Source organism: Orbicella faveolata, unplaced genomic scaffold, assembly GCF_042242905.1.
Source record: "Orbicella faveolata isolate gen_17 unplaced genomic scaffold, um_ofav_v1 contig_3, whole genome shotgun sequence".
NCBI lineage: Eukaryota > Metazoa > Cnidaria > Anthozoa > Scleractinia > Merulinidae > Orbicella > Orbicella faveolata.
Window position 1 is genome coordinate 21,212,501 of NW_028301558.1, and position 27,376 is coordinate 21,239,876.

The 27,376-nt window shown below is 36.9% G+C and overlaps 4 long non-coding RNA genes across 5 annotated transcripts in view; 3 read left to right on the plus strand and 1 right to left on the minus strand.

The window, feature by feature from the left end:
* Window positions 1-1,651, minus strand: part of LOC149106842 (uncharacterized) — a 2,525-nt gene extending 874 nt beyond the window's left edge. Inside the window, exon 1 of the long non-coding RNA XR_016209949.1 lies at window positions 979-1,651. This is a non-coding gene — a long non-coding RNA (uncharacterized LOC149106842). The remainder of the gene's footprint in view (window positions 1-978) is intronic.
* Window positions 1,652-8,139: 6,488 nt separating this feature from the next.
* Window positions 8,140-9,220, plus strand: LOC110054887 (uncharacterized). Of its 2 annotated transcripts, none has more exons than XR_016210039.1 (2): window positions 8,140-8,404; window positions 8,888-9,220. It is a non-coding gene; the product is annotated as an uncharacterized LOC110054887 (long non-coding RNA). The 2 variants fall into 2 exon arrangements; XR_002297260.2 differs by having other exon boundaries at window positions 8,163-8,404; window positions 8,885-9,220.
* Window positions 9,221-12,190: 2,970 nt separating this feature from the next.
* Window positions 12,191-13,710, plus strand: LOC149106843 (uncharacterized). Its single transcript, XR_016210040.1, has 2 exons — window positions 12,191-12,435; window positions 12,763-13,710. It is a non-coding gene; the product is annotated as an uncharacterized LOC149106843 (long non-coding RNA).
* A 7,816-nt stretch (window positions 13,711-21,526) lies between these two features.
* On the plus strand, window positions 21,527-22,744 carry LOC110054843 (uncharacterized). The gene is made up of 2 exons (XR_002297258.2): window positions 21,527-21,744; window positions 22,199-22,744. It is a non-coding gene; the product is annotated as an uncharacterized LOC110054843 (long non-coding RNA).
* The last annotated feature ends 4,632 nt before the right edge of the window (window positions 22,745-27,376 follow it).

Here is a 27,376-nt window from a genome sequence, read left to right on the forward strand (position 1 = left end):
GTCATATTTTGGAGAACTTTAGCCTCGTCGCTAGATTTAAAAGGCAAACTGATTTGTTTGAAAATGTTGTTAGAACTTTCAAAGCTCTCTTCTCGGGGTCTTTCAAGCTCCCTTAAAGGAGCTCAGTCACGGTATTTTGAGTTATTTTGGCCACGCACAAAATTACCTTTAAATTGAAGAAAACTTTTCAATAGTACATAGAGTTTGATAAAATAGAAAAACACCAAAGAGATAATAACAAACCATAAAGGACAAAAGGCTGGTTAAAACACTGATTACCCAAAATTGTAAATAATTAGGCTAAGCTTTCCGCGATGCGCAAACCGTGTGATACCTGGACATATTCTGAACCAGCGTTTCTCTCAGAAGGTTGCTAGGTAACCGATGCAATGCTAAGGTGACAAAGAGACTGCACTGTAAGTGCCAGAAATTAAAATCTCACTTTGGTACGACAGCCTTGCTTTGAGAAGAAAAAATACTACTTATTTCATCAACTGAACCTCCAGCACAAACAAAGATGGCAATTCTTTAGTGTTGTTGATTATGACAGAGGCCGGAGATCAAATCAGTAGCGGTCCTATGTTCCAGTCTACTTGTCGGGCACTTCCGCTTTAACTTCACTTAGCTATCGTTGGACTGGCTAAAATTGTGAACGGCTTTAAAACAGAAACTCTGTCTTTAATGGAATAGGGAAAATAGATCGATAATAACCTTTCGTAAACCTTCAAAATGATAAAAGATCTTGTTTTAATCAGAAAGGTTACCAGTATATTGTGGCTAGATACGCTCTCTGACTCGAAGTTGATAAATCTTAAATTTGAGGTATATATTATATATTGGAGGTACATATAGGATATTTTGCATATATTTTGTTGATACAATTTTATCAAAGTTATTACGGTCGAGATAAGATAGCGCAGCCATGATACAGACGAAATAACAGCTAGTTCCACATAAAACAAATGGCGAACACTCTACCTTAAATATTTTAGATCTCTTCCCAATTTGATTTGAAGTGAAAGCCTCTGAGAAGCTCAAGATACAATGCACAACAACAACGAGAGCTAGAAACTTTAAGCCCATGGCTTGTGTGCTTTGTCTGTCTGTGGTATACTTGTGGTTTTTCTACGCTCACCGTCCGTCCCTCTACACACGTCCCTCTGTTTGGCGATGAACTGTTAGGCCTTTCGCGTTATTTGTATAGCTTCGTGTCTTTCGTTTATGAATAAGAAGATAAGACAAATGCTGTAATTTGAAGGCAGTCTTTTCCCCTTTCACTAATTACGCGCGCCCACGTTTGTCCTTCACACAAGACCAATTGGTAAAAGCGTTGATTTTCCAGAGCAGATGTTTAATGACAATCCACATTGAAAAGACAAGAGTTATTTTGGAGTGGTAACTCATTTTGATCTATTATTGTGAAAAGAACCAATAATACAGCTACATTAAACCAGAGATCTATTCAACGCATGCTGTTACTTCTCAGAGGTCTTAAATACAAGGTTTCCAAACTTTTCACTTTCAGTTAGTTGAATCTTTTTGAACATTCCAAGTCGTTATCTTTTGAAGAACTTTTTATCTCCTTTTCTGTGGAAAATAATAAAAAAAAATAAATAAAAGAAAACGTATAATATCCCAAGGAACTATCGTATGGTGCTACAATAGAAATGGAAGAGTCGATAATATTATTAACTAAAGGACTCTTGAATGTTTGTCATTAAAACTTTTATGATGGCCGTTACGCCATTTTATCAAGCCACCTGAACGAAGCTGAAAGATCTTCACAGTTAACATGCATGAGAAATAGAGAAATTAAAAGCGAAATGTTCTGAGGACACATTGCAATCTTAATGAAACGTCTCATTTTTTTCAAAGATACTTTCAGTTAGTTAGCCCTGATCAAGTCAGTCTTGCCAATGTTTTTGTTAACTGCCTTGAAAAGACACCAAGTGCTTGTGTGGTTGTTGTGGGATAAAAACTACTGCTTTTGTTTCAAGCAATCTTCAACTTTTCTTGGGCTATGTGGACTTGATCTTGAAAAAACTGCATTAAAAACATATAATCTTGCAAGAACTCGATTCTTACAGGAGTAATTTTAGTCTCGACGACCTTATCGTATCGTAATAAAAGCCTACAACATAATTAAAACTTGGAAGACGAACTTCAAATTTGACTGATCTTGCCGACTGTAACCAATTTTAAACTAAGCTAAGAGAAATGCAACAAATTATTTTTATAGAACATCGAAGCTCACCGTCTAGGACTTTACAACAAACACAGTAGCAAACCCAGAAGAAACTTATTATTATAAACTCACAATTAATTGAACAAACTAGACTATTTTAATTGTCGAGGCAGAAACCGCCCAGATTAAAGCGATTCAACGAACTTTCTATATGATTGTATGAATCATTCGGGCTATTGAATGAAGAAGTGACGATATGTAAATTGTAACCAATGATTTTTCTGGGGGAGTTTATTTTGTTTGCCCAAGAGTATTTTTTATTTATTTATTTCTTTGATAGCAGTTAAAATAGCGAGAGAGACGAAACGAAAGGCACAAGTATCAGTTTATGCTATTTTGGAAATATGCTGCCAAATCAGGTCGCTTTTGTTAGAACGCAGCGTGGCGGATGTGGAGTATCTGCGTTAAAACATTTAAGCGAACCGTATCGACCCCACAAACGGCAAACGACCGCACAAGCTTCTTAGCTTTAATTCTCATCGTTTTAAAATAAAGGCTATCTATCCAGGAATCTATTGAACTATTCAGTTCTTTCAAAGTCACAAACGCTCGGTGAATTCAGTCGCAGAGGACGCCAGAAATTGAGAAAACAATGCCTTATTCTGATTACTTGCTGCCTTGACAATATTACCGTATTTCTGCCAAGCATTTGTTAAAACTAAAGCTTGGCCAGCGCTCTAAAATGTCGTTTAATTCAATGGGCCGAAAATTGTTTTGAGGCGTCTTTTCTTTCTCGTTAGCGTTTCTTAGCCGGCTGCGTAGCCAGAAACTCTTATTCTGCATGGCTAATTCGACTGAACTTTAAAGGTACTATCATCAGAGGAAAGTAATCTTGGCGGTCATAATTGAAACATCCAACAGAAATTTTGACAGTATTTAACGCCAAGATTCTTCCGGAGGTTATTTTGATGTCGCTTTGAAATGCCTGTTGTATTTAATGACTGAAAAATCCAGAAATGATATAGAATTATTGGTTAATGTCAAATGGCGAATTTAGTCATCATTTGCGCGTGAATAAATAACTTAACTAAAAAAATATTCTTCTTTCAATTAACCATTCCTCTCGCTGTATTGATATTGATTATACTCAGCTTCCGTTTTAACCTGAGTGTATCAAGCCATCAACGCGAAAAAAGAAGATTAACGGTTTTACAGATGTATTCCCTGAATCAATACACCACTATCAGTTTCGATGATAAATGTAGCTCATATACCTTCGCTTGTTGTATTAATTCAGTACGGCCTGGATATTACATTTGTCATTTTCGAGTCCACTATTTTTACTGGATACAGTTGTCCCAAACTGATAGAGAGTCAATGAAAAGAATTGTTCTTTCTAGTCTAAACCTTCAACTTGTATTTTCACCTCTCAGTTTTATATGATGTATTCACCTGCAGTTTAAGGCATTGAATTTACGAGTGCCAGTGAAAGGTATAAAATATTGTTGTCTGCTAAAGAACAGCAAGTTTCAAGTGCTAATATATCTTAAGACAAGTGGAGCTTTGGTTGGTTCAGTTATAAAGCACTTTGGAATGTTTTTCGACCAGTGTAGTGAGCCTTCTTTGTGTTTACCAATTCTGCAAAGCGCTGCCTTCGATGAATATAACGCTTAATTAAGATTGGAGATTCCTCCCCCACCCGGGTTATTTTATCTGTAGAATATTCCCTTCATTCGCAGCTCTGTGTAAGAGTGGGAGAGAAGCAACTAGCCTTTTACAATGGCGTCAACATACAAGTTTCGTTCTTGGCTCATTCTTATGGAACATGCAAGTAGAGAAAATCTGATTGCACGTCACAAAAAGTGACCCTTGTTGATAAATTCATTCACTCCCATTACTCTGTGTTGATATTATAATTTAAAATAATTAAAGGCGGTTCCGCTGTTATTTATTTTATAGGTGTTTAGTAAGAGTATTCTCATTCATTAAGCGTTGCTACAACTGCGCTGAGAATCACAACATAAAATTACGAAAGGGTTGTAAAGTTAGACCCGCCCGCGTCCATTTCCAATCTTAGCATAATTTTTATGTTACAATATCGAAAACAGTCTAGATTGTGAAGCCACACAATTTTATCATTGCATCGCCATACAGAGACAGAATCGAGTAGCCCCTTCAGGCCTTCGGTTAGTAGGCTAGGGATCGAGTAGAGCCGGGTCTAGGTCACTCTTCTCTCGCAGTGCCGCAGCAAACTTTAGAGCTTGATTCCGTCTATGCTTAAAACTAGTACTGCTTCCTTAATTTGCTAACCAGAAAAAAAAAAAGAAGTAAAAACTCTTTCCATTTTCACAAGTATTTATCCATCATTATTCTTCTGCGATTTATCATAATACACGCACGCGCCTTCTACCTTACTAATCTCTCATCTACGATTCCTTCTTAATTATATATTTATATAAATTTATTTATAAAAATATTTTATATAAAAATTCAAGTTATCCTCACATTTTGATTGGTTGTCTCCTATGATCTATTAGAGGACAGATGCATAGATGACGGAAAAAATGGCGGAAATTTTGTTCTTACTACATTTTGACGTGATCTGTTCTATTACTGAACAGACGCACGGCAACATGGAATCTATTTGTTAAGTATACATGACCTCCGAGATTATGTATCAGAGATGCTCAATACTGCTTGGTACAACTTTCCGCGTTCCTTTTGGAAAACAATTTTTCGTAAGGGAAACAGCAATCCATGCAGCTAGCTTTAAATTTCTAATGTCCTTTATCGAAAAAAAAAAAAAAAAAACGGAGAAATCGTCACTGACCTCTACATACCTCTAAAAACTTCTTTAATCTAGTTAATCAAGGTTCTAAATGTATCTAGCTAACTTCCCAGTCAAAAAATGCAACCGAATCAAAGACAACAAGCTGTTTAGCTTTAACAACCTACAGGTCAGGATTATATTCCTTGACGTTACAGGAAGCAGCAGGTGAGCGACGAAAGACGAATCGTTTGCAACCGCTTTTTCGTTATTTAAGCAATTTTTTTTTTCAGTCATGTCTGGCCGAGAAATTTTACCTTTTAGTGATGAACCTGAAAACCGCCACTACACAAAGGCATTATTTGGCGAGGTCAGAACATCGCCTGATTGTTAACAATAGTCATGAAAAAAACAGCAAAAAACAGAAACAGGCGGTACTTTCTCGACTTTATGTTTTAATTGTTGAATTTTAATTTGAAGTTCTTTCATCGCTATATTTAAATGTTCTTTCTCTTAATACATATAATTTCCTAATGAGGAGTATTGAAGTACAGGCGGAGATTGGTTTAACATATGTTTTGAAACGTGTTTTTTTGGCATTAACTACGAGCATAAATTTTTAGACAAGTGATCTTTGTAAAGCTGTCATCATGACAACATAATGAGTTGTTTGCTGGTTTTATGTTTCCTTTGAGGCTAGCTATATAGCCCGTGACACGATGAACAGAAATTTTATTCCGTATTTATGTAGTATTTTAGAGCGTGTAAATGTAAAGTCTGCTAACTCTGCTATCTGGGGGCGGGATCAATGTAATTTCCGATACACTCGTTTTCAACCTGATAATTTCGAGTTCAATAGAATGAATTACTGAAAAGGAACCTGCTGGTCATGACTGAAATAAACAGGGGATGTGTGACTACAAAGTTGTCAGTTAAAACTGAACTGTGAACCAATATGAAGCAACCACAGTAATAACTGCCAGGGATTTTCGAACAACTTTACTTAGATGAGGAAAATAACAGAAAGGTTTCCATCACAAATGTATAGTATAAAATACAGTGCATATGTTGAGCCTATTGTTCTCAAAGTGGGTTGTTGACAATGATATCAAACGTTAAGACCGTGTTTGACCACATTTCCAAAAACGGAGAAGATAGTTCAAAATAGGACGCGTAACGGGTAGTTTTGAACAAGTAGTCAAACATTGTTTTGAGTGTTTGATATATCTTCTCTTCCGAAGCTAAAACGAAGGAGTAAACGGAGGAATATATCATAAAAAAATTATGTTAATTAAGATCAGATATCTAAACACCGTCGCGGTCATGTTTTCCTTTGTTTAAACTTGATGAACTATCAATGGTTTAAAGAGATGCGTTCGAAGCATTTTCCCCTAAACTTTCACCGATTAAGAAACAAGCAAACAACAACAACTAAAGCTTTCAACAATAACGAAACATTTTCTTTTTTTAAGAAGTCAAAAGATTCTTAGAATACAAAAGCCGAAAATGAACCTCAGTACTTTTTGGGCTAGCTCTCAAAGTACACGAGGTTTTTGAAATTGATCGGCTTCGCAGTTGCTCACAAGATACCGAGAAACTATAAAGATATAAAAACTTTGTATCCTGGACAAAAAACTGTACTTTTTGAGCTCTCTCAGCTTGTAGGAGTTATTTAGTCAACATCTAAGACAGGAAAATAGGCGAAAAAGGAGATGCTCAAATGAGTTAATTGCACTTCTTCAAATTACTACAAGTTGATGCTAATTACTGAAAATAAAGCTTAAAGAGCATCAAATGTTTAATGATGGTAAGTTTGGGACACAGCGTGTGATAAATAATGTTCGGAATCCACGTATTTAACCAACTCATTTTTTTTTTGACAAAGTCATCTTAACTTTAATTGTGTGATGCATAAGATAATTTTCTTCCGCCTTTCGCAATTAGCGCAAACAAAAAATGGAAATGAATTACTACTATTATGACAAAACTCGCGAGCCGTTTACAAAGAAAGCCGCATTTGCCCCTTTGTGTGGCACTGAGCGTTGGACTGTACCACGCATTTAATGCGGTGAAAGCATAGAAAAAGGGAAAAGATTTTCTTTTACAATCAGTGGGCAAAGCCGATGGGTTTGAATTGCGTTAATTGCCTTCATCGAGCAAGTAAATAAAAAGAAATCCAAATTTTAGCGCCCCTTTTTAACAGCAGTTCGTTAGCTTATTTTATTACTAAAACAGGCGTTTGAATTTTTTCATTGGCGGACAAATCCCCAACACGAAAACCCTAACGAGTTAAAATATGGGCCATTAGCGATTCGATTAACATCAGTTTCCATTTTCCATTTCAAAAGGTTTCCCATAACGAGCACCGGAGATGAATTGAAAGTTAAATTTTACAGACAGGCGTAATATTGATCATCTGTGTTGTTCGCACTCTCACCATTTTCTAACAACATCATGCGTTCACGTAAAACCCACGCAACTCAAGTAAACCTACACCTACAGAATAATATTTTGCGATTATTATCCCTTCCACCTTTTCATGTCTTACAACTGAACGGCAATTGCATGTTTGTATGCGAGTTCCTTTTGAAATCATTTCGATTTTACCTCTTCCTGTAATTTCCGATATATTGGGATATTTATTAACTGAAGAGTACATTATTCGAAAAAGAAAGCGTTTTAGCTTGCACGAAAAATTTGAAAGAGCTTTCTCTTGGTTTTGGAATAAACGTTGGAACACTATTTATCTCACATAAACGACAGCAGAAATCAACAGCCTTGATAATGAGGCGATGAGCCACGTAATAATTGCTGCAAATTAACATAAGGTAACAGTCTAGCCTGCAGTTGAGCGTTCTCAAACTTTTGATTTAAGATTGTAAAGCAACAAGTGGTCGCTATTTTAAAAGAAAAAATACGAACCAATTTAAAACGAGCATAGTGAGCCACATAAATTATGAATTACCTTTTGATATTGTAAATGGCAGTTACACATCGTTAGTGTCAATTTTCTTTTGAAAAACAGCTTTGAAGCGGTTCTAGGTCAGAATAATGTCGAATTGCCCTGAGGCCAAACTCAAACAAAATAGATTGGTATTGTTCTTCTTTGTTGTTTGCCATTTCACCTTGTCAATCGGTCGTGTAAGCTTCTAACATATGCCCACCTTAAGCCTCGGGGGGCGGAAAATCCTCGCGTGAGATCAAAGCGACTTCTTCGATGCTTTGTGACTCGAAGATATATAAAGACGAATAGAAGATTTGCGAATCACTCATTCACTGCTCGCCAAGTTGAAAGGAGGACCCAATCACTAGAGTTTCTAAGTTTTTCAATTACTATGACGACTAGAAGATTTGGCATCTCCGGCCTGTTATGCATTCTTTTCCTGGCTTCGCTTCTCGTGTCATCGGAGGCATTTTTTGGTAATAGAGTTGGTGGTAAAAGAACTGTCAAGGTAAATATTTTGTATTGACCTCTTACCCACATTAGCGAGTTTAAATGTTAAATATACCATGCGGAATTTTGTTTATTGGTGTTCTCTTCGCTAAATTATAATGATTGATGTAAGTTTCATCAGTTCCATTAACCTCACTCAATGTTAGGCATGGCTTACCCACAGAGGTAAGATTTCTTATAAGACGCTAACCAACATTTTCAAAAATCTTTAATTAGTTCATCGCTTGAGAAGTGTTTTCTTTTTAGTGTCAACAAGGATATACCAGGTAAGAGAAAGCATTCCCACTACTGAAATGAATTTTAAGATTGCGAACTTATGTGCTCATTGCCTTTCTACCTGGTGAAGGCTCGCGTAAAAAAACACAGAGCTCGTTCACGGAATTTTAAAGCATTTTATTTACTAGTTTGTTTAGAGTGTATAAAGATCTTTTACCACGCAACTGTTTTATGAGTAATTGTTATTTTGTTTCATAATTAGCAGCCTCACGGAATTTCTAGAGATGCCTGCCAATTGGCGCTTCAGCACTGTCTTGATTCTCAGCAGAAGTCACGTGATGAAGAAATAACCAATGAGAAACCAGAGAAGGGGAACCTGGAGTATTTTCATCAATGATCATGAAACGGATTGATTTCATCTCGCCGCCGCATCGTTTTCTATTGAAGTTACAAAGATAGTTTGTGTTTATTTTGTTTTAGTAGCCAGAAGAGTTCGATTATTGCGATCAAACCACTATAAACTCTAGAACTTTATATATAGTTATAAAAATATCGTCAAAATATTGTAATATAGCACAATAAAATCACATTCAAAATATTCTGAAAGAGTTTTTTTTCTTGTTTTGGAATAGATTCAAGCCAAGTTAATTACATATTCTATTTAGAATGTCATATTTTAGTGAGGAAGATCATAGGGACCTGAGATAACAACAAGCATTACTTATGCCATAAAGTCGTCTGTTTCAGTCGCCCTCTAAGTTTATGTCATCCATACAAATTAGAGCATACAACATGTATTTTACTCAAAGTACCTCAGTGGCTTACATTGTCGGTGTTTTGCTTCTTCGCGCGAGTCGCTATCCTGAACGCGAGGAGAAGGGTAGGAGTGTGAAAGAAAACAACTTTCCCCATATATATTTCCTCTCACGAGCAGAATATTCTCCGGAAAGCCAAGTGACGAGGGAATTATTGAGGCATATCAGTTAAAGTGTTAGTAAATAGGTCCTCTGTGACACGTAATCATTCGCTGTGGATAATTGTGTGACTCAATATTCGCTCTGTCAGAATGTCGATTTCTGATATACTAATATAATCAGAGGCTGTACTAATAGTCCGAGTCAGAAAACGCAAGCCGTTTCTTTTTCTTGGTCGCTAAATTAGGGAGGGGGGAGGGGCGAGGTGTGTGTGTGTGTGTGTGTGTGTGTGTGTGTGTGTAGGGGGGGGGGGGGGGGGGGGGACAGGTTTTCATAGTGCCAGACGTTCCTAGCCGAAAGCACGGAAACTGATGAGGAGATTGCTTCGCTCTTCGTGAACAACGCGAATGATGTGTTTTGTGAGAAAGCTTTGGAGAGAATCATGCCTTATACGCTTATCTCACATACAAAGATGTCGAGGGTTGTCGGAACGGATTGGTCCCCGAGTTCTATAGTTTGAAAGCTACCCAAAGTAGCAAAGTTCATGCTAGTTTTCATGAACATCTCAGATGTTGAAAAATCAAAAATCTTCGTGAACAGAACTTTGAAGTTGAGGCAAATGGCATGCAATTGGATAAAGCGGATACTCAACGAAGCAACTTAAATAGTAAATATCTAAGCTCAACTCTTATGTTAAATATCCTGATTCTTTTATTTTTTTCTGTTTCTTCTGTTCAATAATTGTAGAGCACGATTTTATATTGAGATACGAAGCTCGAGTAAACGCCCTTAAAGCGTCTATCATACAGTGTTGACTTCAACTGCCATTAAATCGGATTACTTTGCGAATGAGGCAAGAGGTGCGTTCTCTTAAGGATAGTCTGGTACTTAGACCAACACAAACGACACATGCACAGAATTTGCGACCAGGGCCCCGGTAGCTTCAAATCTTTTTGGTCGCGCCCCTCAACTCCTCTCCCCATCGAATAATTATCAGGCCTTGAAAAATGTCTGAATTAATGCAACGTAAATTTGTATAGACGCACTACGTGGACCTTTAACTATGCCAAACTGACAAGTTCTAACTTAGGCGAGACAGCTGTCCAAATATATGCTGCCATTCTTTTTCAGTAATTGGCTGTGAGCATACGTACCGTATTTTCTCGATTAAACGCCCCCGGCGTTTATTTTAAACTTGACTCGCGGATCAGGCGTTTATTGACTTTTGCAGTTTATTAAAGCTTGTAGTTTATTAGAATTTTTATTCATTATTTTTAGAGCTTTAAAATATCTTATAATTATACCTAAAGCTTACTATAGCTCGAATATAAATACCTTAAGGGTTTTATTTACGAATCTACGTGCGACACCCGGCGTTTAATCCAGAAAATACGGTACTATACAAATTTCAGCTAAGCCGATCAAGTCTGGCGGTGTGCTGAGTTTATTAATTCTAAGTGGACTGAGTAGGCTCCATGTTTAATCATATCGTTCTATAAAAAAATACTTCTATCTGATTGGATCTCAGCAGGCGCCTTATTTTTTCACTGAATTGGGACGCGAGCACCTGAGCGGTCCAATACCAGGGAGTGCGATAACGAAGTTTCCAATATACTAAAAACAAACATGAAGAATTTTAATAGTCATGATGCTGAAATGGAAGTGTTTCGAATGTTATCACGAAGTGACCGTCTCTTGAAAAAGAGGGCGTTTTTAGTTTCTCACTGAACCGTGCGAAAAAGGTTTTACAGCACACCGAAAAAAATTCAATAGCATCGGTAGTATTAAATTTATTTTCTTAGCGGAACTACACTACGTACGCCCACAACCTTCAGAAATAGCGGAAAAACTAACATGAGATTGAACGAACGACTTCCGGCTCGAAGACGTCGCAACGCTTAAGTCTCGGTTGGATCGAAAATTGTATCCATCGCTTATCTAACCAAATGGAAATTCTATTTTTCCTAACCAAAGCTTACCGGTATATAGTTTGACGATGAAGTTGATTGGGCTGCTAAACCTTTCGCGATCTGAATATAATTGATTTGTATGCAGGCTTGCTCACGTTTCAGGAAAATGAACTTTAAACAAGCTACAGCGAATGAAGATTAGCTGTACAATTTTAAAAATTGCTAAATCAAGACGTTATAAAGCAACTTTTATTCCGACTAATGAACCTAGCTTCTCTTTATGAGATTTTTCTTAACAGAGTGCTGTGGTAATGTGTCTAGTCGAAACAGCTGCAGATCTAGAATCGCGCATCCTTCTGCGAACGGTTTAATTCCCAAGGGCTAATATCGAAATAAACTTTAATTGTCTTAGTTAATGCAAAATCCACATGTACGAATTGCCAAAGCAATTTCTCTGAAAAAGAAAACAAAAAAAAAAAAAAGAAAAAAAATATCGCAGTGAAGATGTTTAAGACGGTCAAAGAACAGCTCTTTACAGATCCGAAACAAATTTTCGCAGACAAATTTACTGCCCGCGAGTGCGTGATTAGTAGTTTTATGGAAACATGCAAGAATTGAAAAATTCGCAAACAGCTGTGGCAACACGAACTGTGGGCTCGTGTTTCCACAGCTTTTCTCGTCTTCACAACGTGGAAACTCTCTCTTGCGTATCGCAAATAAAGCGTGGCTATTGGCCAATGAGAACGCTACAACTTGCCAAATATCGTCTAAAGCCTAACGAAAGGTTGGCAAATCACTGATTTCAGTTTACCGCTTCGCAAGATAGAAAGAACATTAACGGTGTTCTTGTAGCAATTTGTTTCACGTTTTGATGAACTATGGCGGTTGGAAGTTTTATGCCTGTCGTGTTCTGTATTCTTTTCATCTCTTGTTGGCTCGTGCAGACAGAGTCCTTTAACTCAAATCATGTTGGTAAAAGAACTGTTAAGGTAAATATTTGAATATTTTACGTGTAAGTGAGTTTGAATGTCAGACGAGCAAGCTTATGTTCATCCTTAAAATAAATAACAAATGAAGCTTAAGAGTAAAATGCTCATCCAACCTAAACATCGACCGAGGTGTAGTACCGAAATTACTGCAGATTTTTCATAGTATCCTCTGTATTTATATTTGAACTGATTTTGTTACAACAAATTAAATTTCATTGTGATTGAAAAGCAGTTTTACAATCATGGCGGACGGCCGCAACTCGGCTCAGTTTCTCTCCAAACCTATCATAAGTCATGCAATTTTATTTCTTGTTTTATTGTACGCAGCCTCGAAAAACCAGCGTTCGTCACGTGGCGCAGAGTAGAACAATGCAACGCGGAACAAGCGGAACAAGAGGGACATCTAATGTTTTAATCCATGACAACGAAACGGGGAATTCTGGGTCATAAGTGTACAAGTGTGACACGAAAGAAACATTTTTGAAACTCTAGCTGACGATAGTTTTATAATTTATAATTGTGACTGATGATATTTAAAGCATCAGTTTTACTGCTAAGGAAAGGAACTTTGAGGGTTAAATACTATGTTCTGAAGGATGCCTGATAATGTAAGCGTACAATATTCTTAACCTTTATATATTGTAAATAACTTAAGAAGAACAGTCGCTCAGCATTATATGTCATCCATTGTGAGAGGAAAATATGTAATTGTATCAGCTATCTTGTATAGACGGTTGCACCTTTAAAACTACATCAATTTCCTCGAAAATATTTTGCCGGCCGCAACAAAGAAAATACTAAACAGATAAGGTAAGGTATTAAGTCGGTTCAATAGACCTTTTTAGCTTAGCCGGTTTGTTGCCCCATTTCAGATCATGTGATGATACTTGATCTTCAGAACTCTCGCTGTCAAATGTTCAAATAGTTGCAAGTCTACTGATGAATAATTTTTAGATGGATAAAGAAAAATTCTCTCGCTTTCAAATCTTTAAATAGTAGCATTTTTAAAATTTTTAAACGGATAAAAGAACAATTCTTCAGAGAATATCTCGTGGTGTGTAATGGGAAAACAAACCACCCAAGCTATTAAGGCTAGCGACGTTAAATTGTATCTTTAGTTATCATAATAACAATGGTAAAAAATTTATACCGCGCCGTTTCTACGAAAATGTCCAACAGCGCCTTGCAATAATTATTAAAATTAATACATAAATAACAATTAAAAGTTACAATTCTAGAATACATAGAATAAATTAATAAAATGCTGTGAGATGACTTCGCCCTGATTTTCCTATTTCTTATATTTTCTCGTTTAAGTTCTTGTAAAAACTGATTTTACTGCTGCCAGTGTTGAAGAGTCCTGACCGTCTGCTGTACAAAGACATATTTGACAGTAAAACGAGTAATGAACTTAAGGTTATATAAATGGAATATGGCTATCCCCTCGTTATTGTCCATTTAGCGTCGTCCGACCAGCCCAAATTTTCGTGCTCTCTCACAAAAAGTAACTATTATTTTACGAGGAAAGTAAAGAAGTCAAACATTTTTTTAAACTTTTATCTGAACAATGAAATCTTTTTTTGTGAATGAGATTTATTAACCGTATTTCTTATCGGTGGATACCAGTTATCAGCCTTAACTACAATAGTTTTGATGGTATTCCCTTTTTTCCAACGAACGTTAGAGGTTAATAAGTTCGAGGTTAATAAGTTCGAGGTTAATAAGTTCGGGGTTAATAAATAGTAAATGATATCAGGCCAATGGCACTAATACAAACAGAAGCCATATATATAACAATATACCATTACTGCCGCTCTCTCTAGTCCAGTCCTCGTTCCTTCTAGAGAAGAGAGGGGAGGTATGCGAGCTCATTTCCGACCAGCAGCAGGTGATCAATTCTAACTAATGTAGGAAATAACCCCCATCAGAAAAGTACCAATCAACTGGTCTTCAAAACATATCACTGAATGTGACCATAATTTGTTTTCCGGGTCAAGCCGACTTCCAATAAGAGGACTATGTTTAATACCACGTGACTTGGGAAACTGAACGCGCTAACTTTATTATAGTGGAATCGCGTTCGTGATCGTTACTAATTTTGTAACCGTTCAAACTATTTGTTGCAACGTGCTTCGTAACAGTATCCAAGGCATGACTGGTTAGCATATTTAAAAAAGATTCTGTGAGATTATTTTGGAAATAAGGCCTATGTGGGGGATTACTGTAACTCCCTTGCCATTAAATCATTGTGTTTAGAAAACGTCAGTCGATTAAATCACAAACTGTAGCCTGCCACCTATTTCTGACTATCAACCTCCTTACATGAGTAGAACAGGAACCGCAGAGACCATTTTCAAGTGATAGGGCTGAAAAATCTGGCCAAAATGAACAAGCATTAGGAGCCACTGTTCCGCGATTTCTCGTGCGTTCTGGAGCCCTAAAAAATCAACCTAAGCAAAAAAGTTGAAGGGTTATGGCCCTACCAGCCCCTCCCCTTCTGCTGTCCCTGTAGAGGAAATAAAAAATATATAATTTGTTAACAGATGAGCCCGGATTATCTGGTCGTGTTGATATGTTTTTACCTTACCTCGTTTAGCTTGGGGTTCGAAAGTACCGTCGGGCTTTTAAAGCTGAAAATGTTAACCACGAAGAAACTAACATCACTTTTTTGACAGCCTTGGTCTTACTGAAAGGCTTATAACGATAGACTAAAACAAATAATTGGCTTTTTGCCGTCTTATACAATCTTTTTTTTTTGGCTCAAAGATCCAGGGAACCTGTTATTAAAAGAGTTTAAAAAAGACAGGTTAGAAACCAACCGTTGGTTTCTAACCTGCCTTTTCTAACGGAAACGTTTTGGGCCCGCAAAGCCATTTTTAGTTAATCTGTATCTAAAAACAAGGAGGTGTATACACCTGAAACGTGTATGAATTGAACCTTTCTTCTTCTTAAGAATGTGCGAATAAAGCAGCTCTGTGATCACAAGATTTGAGATTTTGGTTCGGCTTTCCGGGTGCGAAACTTTTCGGTACCTTCGTGAAACTGGCTCCAGGGTCGTTGGCACAGTCGATGGTACCGTATCATGCTATATATAATTTCACGGGAAACCTAAAGATCGTCTGAATTTTTCGTGAAAACAATAACATGTTGAGGTGTCTCGGTACAAGTTTTTCTGCTCCATACCAAGCATTTTCAATCAGCTTTTTAACAGTCTTCCCCTAATTGGATCGATATCAAAATTACACCATTAATTTGAAATCGATTGACATTTTGTATGATGTATTTTTTAAGGCAATCGACATTCCCATGGAAACGATAAACAAAAAAAATTGAAAATCGGTAAAAAAAGAATTTTGCGCGAACCAGTGATCGATATGAAAAACGGCCAAACCAGTGAAAGTAGAATACACAAGAATAACAAATTTATGTGTTTAAAATCTCGAGTAAATCGCAACAACATTTTAAATTATACTTTTTGCATCATAATAATAAATAGACCTACAGTTGAACACTATTTTGATGACATTGCTTCAAATACAGTCAACTCTCTCTAAGACGGACACCATCGGGACCGGCCTCAGCTGTCCGTCTTAGAGAGGTGTCGGGCTTGTAGAGAGTCGACGTAACATGACCCCAGGAATTTTAAGATAATAATGCTGAACCTGTGCACAGTGAATACGCGTCTGTTTAAAGTTTGTTTTAAGTTATTTACTTGAACGAAACCCACAAACTGGAACAAAACATAGTTATAAAATTGAATCTCTCGTCATATTACAATCAATAGTTAACGTGTTAAATAGAGTCCAAACAGTGAAGAGAGCTGTCAATTAAAGGTCTGATGTTAAAAAGAGTCACGTACTTGGTAATTTAAGAATTTTTCTTCCCTAAATCGTAATTTGCGGTCACATTCAGCACCTCACAAGTGTCCGTTGACGATTTCAAAGTTTCCGTTGTCCGTCTTATGGAGGTGTCCGTCTAATAGAGAATTTGGTTATAGTAAAATGACTGAGAAACAGCCGGGACCAGCACCAGGTGTCCGTCTTATAGAGGTGTCCCTCTTATAGAGGTGTCCGTTAAGAGAGAGTTGACTGTAATACCAAAATGCGTCTTGAAGCTATGTTTTGAAGACATGAAAGTTTTGGGTTTTTTTTTTTTGCGATCTCAAGAAGGATACTTTTCCTTCAGGTCACTCCCATTATAATTCTCGGGTAGTTTTTGATTTTTATTACTTTTTCCGAAATCTAACAGATATCGAGACACCTTAAAGTCAAAACTTTCATAAAAAGGCCTCAGCTGGAAACTGTTTCCTTTCAATAGATAGAAGTTCAAGGTGTTTGCTTTTAAAACGCCCGAGTTAATTTTTAATATTTATTTATGTACGGCCCCACTGAAGAGCACCTTATGGTGGGCTCCCTGTTTAAGCATTTTAATTATTATTATTATTGCTTTGATGAACCACACGATGTTTTTGAAGTTCATTTTTTAAAGAAGAAAATACATGTTTCGGATGAGACATCATTCATCGTCAGTTGTACAGTGAGAAATAAAATGAAAATATGCAATGAACTGTATAACAAAGTGAGATAATAACAAAAATAACTAAGGATGAAGGCGCGAACCAAAAAAGGGGTAAAACTATTTAAGCTAAGAAAGGAGACTAATGATGATGATGATGATGATGATTCCTTTCTATAAACTACATTTTGCTTTCTTTTTTAAACGATTTTGATACAATTGTTATTGTAAATAGTTTTGTGCTGTAAATAATTATCAAGTAAAGTTTCGGTAAAGAATTTTAATGAGCCCAATAAAATTATTATTATTATAATTATTATTTAAAAAATTATTATTATTGTTATTATTATTATTATTATTATTATTATTATTATTAATGGCTTGAAATGCGGGTATCCCTCCTGTCCCGACACCCTCCTTCTACAATGATATTTTGTTCCCGCCCCTATTTTTACGCGACCACAATGCTGATAAGTCTGATTCTCACGACCCAAGCTACTTTCTTCGAGCCTTTGGTGGCATGTTGCAACAACAACTTTATTCACTCGTACATTTACAGTTTTACACAGATATATATATAAATAGCAGGACAGAAAAAAATGTATTATTTGAGTTTGGAGACCGAAGCAACCCGAAAGTTTTCTAGTCAGTCTCCAGCTGTTGTAACCAGGTTAGATACTTAAGAGAATACAGCTGAACTCTTGAGAGAAGTGAAGTTGATGCTTATCTTCGTTGCCTGTTAGGGTAAGAATATTGACACTTGCATGGATTGGTCAGCCTCCTTCCTATTGCCTTTTGGTTTCACATTAAGCGTTCGTTGTCATAAAGTTGTCTATCAACTTAAGTTCCATTTTCTTGTGGTTTAGCCTAGCACATTATTGCAATCAATTTTTTTTCTAAATATTAATGTATTTATCAGATAATCTTACAGTTTTCCCCGCTTACGGCGACTGCCAAAGAAAAGTAATAAGATTATTAAAGAGCTGAAAGAAAAGGAAAAGCAACCTGGAGATAAAAGATTGTCCTGTTAACAAAGGTTCTGCTGAACTGAATTTTTTATGCCGGTAGCGCTCCTTTTCTTAGCATGGTTAGCATCACCTGCTATTAACTTAATATTACATGTGCGTGAGTTTTAACTTAAGTCCCGGACCTCATAATGGGCGGAAATTAAAACCACCCTGATCGGTTTAAATAATAGCACTAATTACCCTAATTATGTCATAATTTTCGATCTTTTGTTTTACATGCAGGTACTTTTAATTATATTTCATTCAATGGTTTGAGATTGGCAAAAAGGATTCGTTGCTGTGATGTAAACAAAATTATAATAAAGTTTCCATATAACGCGCGCTCTGATTGGCTGAAAGAGCGTGCTTTATCAGAGAACAGAGCACGGGTTGATGACGGTAAGTTAGCTTTCAAATTTTTGCTTCGGAATTTTGACAAATTTGACCCAAATTAAACATCCCCCGTGATTCAGACAAACGCAATGGAAACGAGCTATTTGTCTGTAGTAAATATGGCTCACAGAGACCATTGTTAGCAACAGTAGTGTTAAAACTGTACTAAAATAAGAAGTTTTGCTAGATTCCCGCCGACAAAACACGTAGCGAAATAAACAAATTCTGAACCTAAAAAGTGCTTCGATAAAAGACATTATATTTGTTACGAAGGCAGAAATTATACATAAGAAGTAAAACAACGACAGAAAACAACAACTGAACTGTCTCTGTTTACGATGAGAAGCTTTATTTTTGTAAAAATGCTCAATTGCTCAAACAACACTTACATGTAGTGTAGTAATGCTCGTTCTCCGGTCATCTCAGCGAAGTGAACCGACGAGTAGTCAGTGCAAAGCTTGCCCTGATATTCTCTTCTGTGCTCGGAGTAGAACCAGTGGGGGCCGTTTAGTCTTTCTAACTTTTACGTTAGTTCGGGCAATCTTGCTGCATGCGGCTACAAGCCGTAAATAACTGCAGCTCCGTTCAAATTCAACTCGGCATTTTGCATTTTCATCCGCGGGCTTTGAGCTCCACGTTTCGTAATTTCCACTGGAAAAGTGCACGTTTTCATGGGCCACAATACGGCCGGATTCCTCTGGACTATAAACCTTCACCTGCCTTTAGATCCGTATTTAAAATTTAACTTAAAAGCGAACTTCGAAGGCATCGTTCTTCTCTCGAAAGCCGCTCAAACTACTCGAAACTGAAAGCTTAGCTGAAGGCCAGTTTGTGACTGACAGCTGTCACTTTGTTAGCCAATCAAATTATTTGAACAATTCTAACAAGGACTGTGATTGGCTTATTTTAGCGTGCTTTATCAGAGAACAGTTCACGGCTGACGCCACTTTTCCTCGTTTGGAAAATAAAGTTTGGTTTGAAAATTCAGCCAAATTCGTGGGGAAATTATCGGATTCTTTATCATAAAACAAATAAAGAAGCCTCGACTGTGCTCTGTTCTGTTGTAAAGCACTTAGGAAGCGGTAGAGCACTCAAGAAGTAGGGAAAAACACTCGACTACGTCTCGTGTTTTCCCCTACACTTCTTTCGTGCTCTACCGCTTCCTGCGTGCTTTACAACAGAACAGAGCACAGTCGAGGCTTCTTTATTTGTTAAATACAATTTAGTCTAGTCTTTGTCTTCAGCGTACAGTTTGCTACTCAATGGATAGCGTCAAGACACAGTGTGTTAATCTGAATGTCCATATGTAGTTTCTTGCTTTATCAATAATGATTTTCTACGAAACTGTGATCAAAGAGTGAAACGTTACCCATAAACTAGAGCTATCCTCTGTCCCCCAAAACCAGCCTTTATACATCTCAAGCGCTGAAATTCACAGACGTCGACCAATGGAGTAAGAAAGCGATGGCCAATACTTAGAGTAGGATATTATTTCAAAACTAGAATTAAGACCGCCGACTTATTAAAAGTCTTTGACTTCGCTCAAGTTGGTTCAGAAACTTTTTCATTCATTCGACGACCCTTGAATCAAACTTATTTTTGAGCAGCCATATCTTAATCTTTATTATTTAGAAAACGAAATGCTCCTGCTAACACAATGCGATCATAATTAAATATAAAACGATAAAAGCTAAAAACGGTGCGAGAATTGAACTTTTTACTCGTAAAACTCCACATACATATTTGTTGGTTTATCAAGTTTGAGAGAGAAGTTTTCCATTCCTGTCCTACCAAATGGCATTGACAAAATTGCTACCCCTATAGCGGAAAAAAAATTAACCACCTGCCGTGTTAGTAAAATCTCCAAGCAAACTGTTTGCTTGGAGAACTCCGTTCTAGTAGATCACGTAACTTATGACCTATCGCCCACAGAGTAGGTGATAACAGTTGTATTTTCTCTTGTCAGCTGTCTTGTTTGTCCGTGGCCCATTCAACATCAGCTTAATTGTCCCTTTCAAAAGGCTTTCCCGATCTCAGATAGCGAGTCCAATATTGAATCTGCGCTTGGTAAGCACGCCGTCGATGAAAATCATATTCAAAGTGTTATGTTGTGTCATGTTTTCGAGAAACTTTATTGCTGTAATGATAATTTCTTCCTTTGCCACGCCATCTGATGCATGCTTTAAATCTGTTTGAGTGCAATTTTGAAAAAAAAAAAAATAAAAAAATAAAAAAGAAGACTTGGATTGCCAATATTTTTTGCGATATTCATTCATGAGTTACTTTATTCGAAAAGGAAGCTTTTAGCTGACACGGAAGCCTCATGTAAAAGAGCTTTTCCTTTTTGTCACGACAGGTAAATTAAAATAGGTGCTGTTATGATGTTATATGAAGGGCAAAAGTAAATAGCCTGATAATGGACCGAAGTGACTCTGCCGTTCTTTTCCCCCAACAAAAGATAACCCTTATCAAATTAATCGATCATAAACAAGTTTCTTGCTAAATTTAAATAATTCTGAATCTCTTGAATTAACCTTGCATAGCAACAAGTGGTTTCAGCGTTTAAAACTGAATGTATGCCGAATTTCGTTCACACCCAAAATAAAGTTACTCAAAGGGAGAAATCATGAACAAATTAACGATGGCGTTTTATTTTTTGTGAATTGCTGGCCGTCTTTGATCTGTGCATTTACCGAAAATTAAACTTAGCATGGTAATCGTATAGATGGAACAAATCGATAGCGAGTTTTCCCGCCATTTAGGAAGTGTAAGAAAATTGAGAGGAATACATCGAATATTGGATGACACAGTTAAGGTTTTAACAAACGCCCAATTTGCCGACGTTTGCATTATGCTACACAGCCATGCCATGTCTAAAATGTTGTAAAGTTATAGTAGGTCTCAATATCTTTCTTTCAAATTTATCGTTATGGCTAAAATTTAATCAGGACATCTGCTTTTAGATCGAGTGATTTTTTTTTTCCACAATTTCCTTTTGGAGGTGGTGGATTGACAAGTTCCGCGGATTTTGCAAGGGAACGGAATTGAATTTTTAACAAACTACAAAATGAGTTGATGCAATTTGTCTTTCTTTGTTTCTTTGCAGCTCTGACACCAATTAATTCTAATTAGTCACTAAAAGCGGATCCTGACAAATACTTCTTTGATGGACTTTGAAGATATAAAAAGCTGACCAGTACGTTTGAAATGATCATTGACTCTGTTGCTCAACAAGGTGAAACACGACACTGCCCTGGCTAGAGAATCCATATCTTTAAGAAGTATGACGACTAAAAGGTTGCTGTCTGCCGCTTTGTGCATTCTCCTTCTGTCTTCGGATTTCATGTTTTCCGAAGCGTTTAATTCTAATACTGTTGGTAGACGAAGTGCGAAGGTAAGTATCTAATTATAATTTCTATGTTTGCGCGAGAAGTCAAGTGAATTTACCAAGGCAGCTTCCATCGTGCGGTACGCTCTCAAGTCGATTTGGCTGCATTTTGTTCAAAACAGAGCTAAAAATATGACTGAGTATCTTCCATCGAACACCAAGATGAAGGTATCAAGCCAATTGTTGAAGGGAGAGCAAAATGTAGTTGGCCCTACATTCTGCAATCTATTTTTTTCTTAAATCATTACCTTCTAAATTTAATGCTATTAAACCGGTTAAAACAGGGAAGACGTCTTTTTTTCAGAGTCTTCTTGAAGTGCTTTCTTCATACTGCAAAGCACGCAATACTTGTAGACTTTCAGTCAGGAAATTCAAACGGCTTATTTGATATCATTTTACAGTGTTTCTTATACCTCACTAAACGGTCCTAAAAGTTTTTTTCTTGCTCTGTTGTTCACAGCGTCAGGAAAGTCTTCCAGATGTCTGCCAGTTTGCGTTAGAACGCTGCAGTTTCCCGATTGCTCAGCGGAGGTCACGTGACACAGACGCTGCTTACGATTGGTTTAACAAAAGGAAAGTCGATTACTAACGTCAATAACAACGAAAAACCCTGAATAAAAAAAAAAAATTCAATTATTTTTATGTTTAAAGTTGTTTTACCAAATACAACGCTGGAGCTCAAATGATTTGATTGACTGACCAATGATCATAACGCATGTTTTTTTCATTGTTAAGTTTTCAGGCTTTCGCTTTTTCATTCTTGATTATATATTTTTCATTTTCATTTTTGATGTTTTTTTGTATTATTGTTATATTATTATCATTGCTGAATCATCGCAATATTAATTTAGTCTTAAGTTAAGACTGGTTATCGTGTACATCGCTCAGAGTTTCATACCATCCGTAGTGCAAACGTCACGTTTCAGAAGCGTTGTAAATTAATTTAAAACCTTGTAAATTTTAACATAATATGTATATTAAGAAGTAAACTCTTTGTTGGATGCAATGGTTGATTTTTCTTTTCATCAACTATCCTAACACTTAAAAGGGAAAGTAGTTTTGATTACCAAACAAAGAAGCCTCGACTGCCCCTGTTCTGTTGTAGAGCACGCAGGAAGCGGTCGGAGCACGAGAGAAGTGTAGGGGAACGACATTCTCCCTATTAATTTCTCTACGCATTCGGCTGAATTTTCAAACCGAACTTTATTTTCCAAACGAGTAAAAGTGGTGTGAGTGTACATCTGTTTTCTGATAAAGCACTCTAAAATAAGCCAATTATGATCCTTGTTAGAATTATTCAAACAATTTGACTGGCTAGCGAGACGAAAACTGTCAATTACAAACCGAACTTCACTGAGCTAACCTTTCAGTTTCGAGTGGCTTTCGAGAGAAGAAAGATCGCCTTTTAGTTAAATTTAAAAATAAGGATCTAAAAGTTTCTAGTCCAGAGGAATCGGATCGCATTGTGCCTAATGATAACGTGTAGTATTCCAATGGAAATTACGAAACAAAGAGCTCAAAGCTTGCGCGGGATGAAAATGCGAAATGCTGAGCTGTATTTGAAAGGAGCGACAGTTATTTACGGTTTGCAGCAAGATTGCCCGAACTAGCGTCAAATCTGGAAAAGAATTTATTGCTGTCACTGGTTCTACTCCGAGTACAAGAGAGAATATCACAGCAAGCTTTCAACTGATCTCTCGTCGGCTGAGCGTTAATACGAAATTGAGGTTCACTTCACTGAGATGACCGCAGATCGATAGCAAGCAAACGAGCTTTACTACACTACATGTAAGTGTTGTTTGAGCATTTTTACAAAAATAAAGCTTCTCATCATAAACAGAGACAGCTCAATTGGTGTTTTCTGTTGTTGTTTTACTTCTTAAGTATAATTTCTGCTTTCTTAACAAGCGTAATGTCTTTTATCGAAGCATTCGCGAGGTTGACATACGTGCTTTGTCGAAATCTAGCAAAACTTGTTATTTTAGCACAGTGTAAACACTACTGTTGTCAACAATGGTCTCCTTGCAGCCATAATTACTGCAGACAAACATCTCATTTCCATTGCGTTTGTCTGAGTCACAGGGGATGTTTACCGTCAGCCAGCTTACCGTCATCAACCCGTGCATCTGCTCTCTGATAAAGCACGCTGTTCAGCCAGTCAGAGCGCGGGTTATATGGAAACGTTAATATAAAGAAAAATAAGTAGGGTCGCCGCGTTTACAATCATTTTGTTGTGAACAAAAAGATAGTATTTCTTTATTACGGTTAACACGGGATAAAGTATTTGGCTGGGTGTTGTTTTCTGGATGGGATAAGGGATGCTGGTCACATGCTGGTCATATGCAGGTCACATGTTGGCCACATGCTGGTCTCTTGGACAATGCCTTCAGTCTCCAGCGCAAGTGCCGTAGTCTGTGTTGTCTCATGCTAAATGAAAGCCTGACCAGAAAGTGCTGGGAAAAAGTCAAAATGAGATAACATCAATGTTTAATTTTATAAGTAGTGCTCATCCAACTGAGCTATCAAACCAACTGGGAGATGGTCAGTTTGTGAGCTCGTAATATGTCCAAAGTCGAATGAAACGATATGCATATAAATTGGGGAACATCGAATTCATTAAAAGATAGCTCAATTGACTCAGGGAAAACTCTTTGATCTCGCCGGGGTTTGAAGTGTATAAGTATTGATAGCTTTTTCATTCGCAAAGGTTGTTGTGTAAGTTCAATAGCTGCGGCATGACTGAAAAATATCTTAAATGGTTATTTTTGCAACTGTTGCATGGCATACAACGGCTATTCCAGCTTGTTTATTTCTATTGTGAGAACAATCGCGAATTTTCACGGCATTTGTACGAGCATTTGTAGATTTTGATTAAAAAAAAAAAAGATTTTCTCATTTAATGGTTATTTGTGCAACTGTTCCATGGCAGACAACGGTTACTCTAGCTTGTTCATTTCTATTATGAGAACAATCGCGAATTTTCACGGCATTTGTACTAGGATTTCTGGGTTTTGATAAAAAAAAGAGATTTTCTCATGTTTAAAAAGTTTGTTTTGTGGGCCGTTAATGGCGCTGTTGATGAAAAAATATCTTTACAGTTATTTGTGTTTTGTGGTAGACTGCAATTGTTCTAGTTGGTCTGTACATGTTCTGTCGTAAGAACGATGGCGAGCGTTTACGACATTTGTGCGACGAAACAAATATAAATGGTAATAATTTTACTTTTCCAATTATTGGAGGAATACGGAAATTGCAGTAATAATAATAATAATAATAATAATAATAATAATAATAACAATAACATTTCTGAAGCGCCCTTTCCCAAGGGTCCAAAGGCGCTATTTACAAGGTTAAAAATTCATATTACGAAAAGAAATAAAAAGCTAGAAGATAAGTTAAAATAAATAACTACAATAAAATTTTCAATTTAAAAAGGCACGCTTTACAAAAACTGTTTTCAGCACTCTTTTAAATATGTCCAGCGATTCTGCATCCCTAACATGTTGTGGAAGACTGTTCCAAAGCAAAGCGCTGGAACAGAGAAAGCACGGCGGCCATAACTATTAAGTTTGAAACCAGGCACGGCGAGTAAATTTTTTTCTGCAGATCTTAGATAACGTCCCGGAATGTAGCTGTCAAGGAGATCCTCAATATAAGCAGGAGCTAGGCTATGGAGAGTCTTGTAGGTAATGATGAGTATCTTAAATTCAATTCTGAGATCTATTGGGAGCCAGTGGAGACTCATAAGAACCGGTGTAATAGTAGTTGTAAGACGCGAGGTCCAATTACAGGTATCCGATTACAAAAAGTTGCAACTGGATACGCGTAATTGAACATGTGCGTCTTTCGCCGGTCAGTTATGTGAGCTTTAATAGATTTCTTGTCGATGTCTCTGGCTCTGTCAATTCCAAGCCTTCCCATCCCGCCACCAAACCCACCAGGGCGTTTGTCGGGCGTTTGAAAACATTTCCTGTTCAGGGGGTGGGTCATCGTCAAACACAATTCTATCTTTCCGTTTTTAAAGCACGTACATTTGTCATTTGCTTTCCGGAGTTACATTTCTTTCAAAAGCCATGGTAATGGGTTTTAATTAACACTCATGTTTTGCGAACAATTATCGCTCCATTATCACTCAGAAAAATATAATTTTGACCTTGTCCCGTGGGACAGGCATTTGCAGTCTTCCCGAAGCTTCACCGTAGGAGACAAATATTCTAGTTCAACTGTGGGGCTTTTGCAAAATGTCAAAAAAAAACCCCTTAGAAATACCCGAGAAATGCATGTCCGGCAGAATAGGTGAAATGGAAGGGCTTGAAATTAACCCAGCCAAAATCGCTAGCTACAACAATGGTTCAAATCCATCTTATTTTGTGTCAGGAAGTTTCGAATGTGTGATAGATTTCGTAACTTAATGTCAATTACATTTCTTGAGTAAATATTACGAGAAAAGACAATTTTCACCAAGTTTGGGATATATCTACTTTAAAGTACAATTAAGTGACTTTGGATCATAGAGGAAAACACAAAGACAAGAGATTTACGGTTATTTGCTTAGCTGCTATATTGCAAACAAGGCAAAAATTGCAGTTTGCATTTTTAAAGAAAGTTTAATTTCCAATATGTTTACCATAGTTCTTTATTGAGTCGGCTTGTTTACCTTACAACAAAAAATCCCCAAAGCTCTAATTGAACAGAAGTTACAAAAAAAGTACCTTAACTGCAAAATAATCTTAAAGATCTAACATATATTACTATCCCGTTTGTAAATATCTACAGCTGATACCTGTTCTTTGGAGTATCTCAGAATCGGATCTAAGAAAGGTAAGTGGTACTTCGCACAGTTTCCGAGATAAGTGACCGTTTCTAGCCTCCTAAGAGTTAAGAAAGTACTTGTAAAAAGCGCAAACCTGACTTGTCCAGATCTTTAACTTCCTGAGGGTCTTTTAGTTTTGAGAAGTGATAATATTCATTTGAAACAGACAGAGGACAAATGTCGAAGGCATAATGATATATGCCTGCATACAGACCTCAGGGGATTTATTCAACCTAGAAACGAAATTCTTGTAGTAATGTCCTAGATAAGAAAATGTTGCTTTAAGCAAGCGATTCGGGGACAACGTTTCTGGAATCCTGCTCTGAAGGAACTATTTCTTTGTTAACGTTTTGGCATTTCTCTACTTTAATATTTCTGGTAGAGAATAACATTAAGTACACAATAATAGCCTTAGTTGTCTGTCTTCCGCTTCTTCACTCACACCCAGTAAAATCTGAAGATGCCAAAACGACATCACACGAACTAGGATTTGCTAAAATTAGGGTCATTAGAAATTGTTCTGTCGTGAAATAATTGGAACTTTCATTACCAAAACAATAATTTTGTGTTCGAAAAATTACCAATGTAGAACCGGCAGAAAGGGCTAAACGTTAGAAGTAAAACAGATTGCGGCTACTATAAAAGTATTTTTTTCTCAATTTTTTTTTTAAACCATCTGAAATTTTCGTTCAAAACTACAAATGTGAGATTTTCACCGATCACTGAATGTTTTTTTTTCCCAGTGGGTATGTCGCTTGGCCTGTACAAACAAATAATATTACCAATATTGCCAACATAACCAAACAAAGAATATTTTCTCCCTCA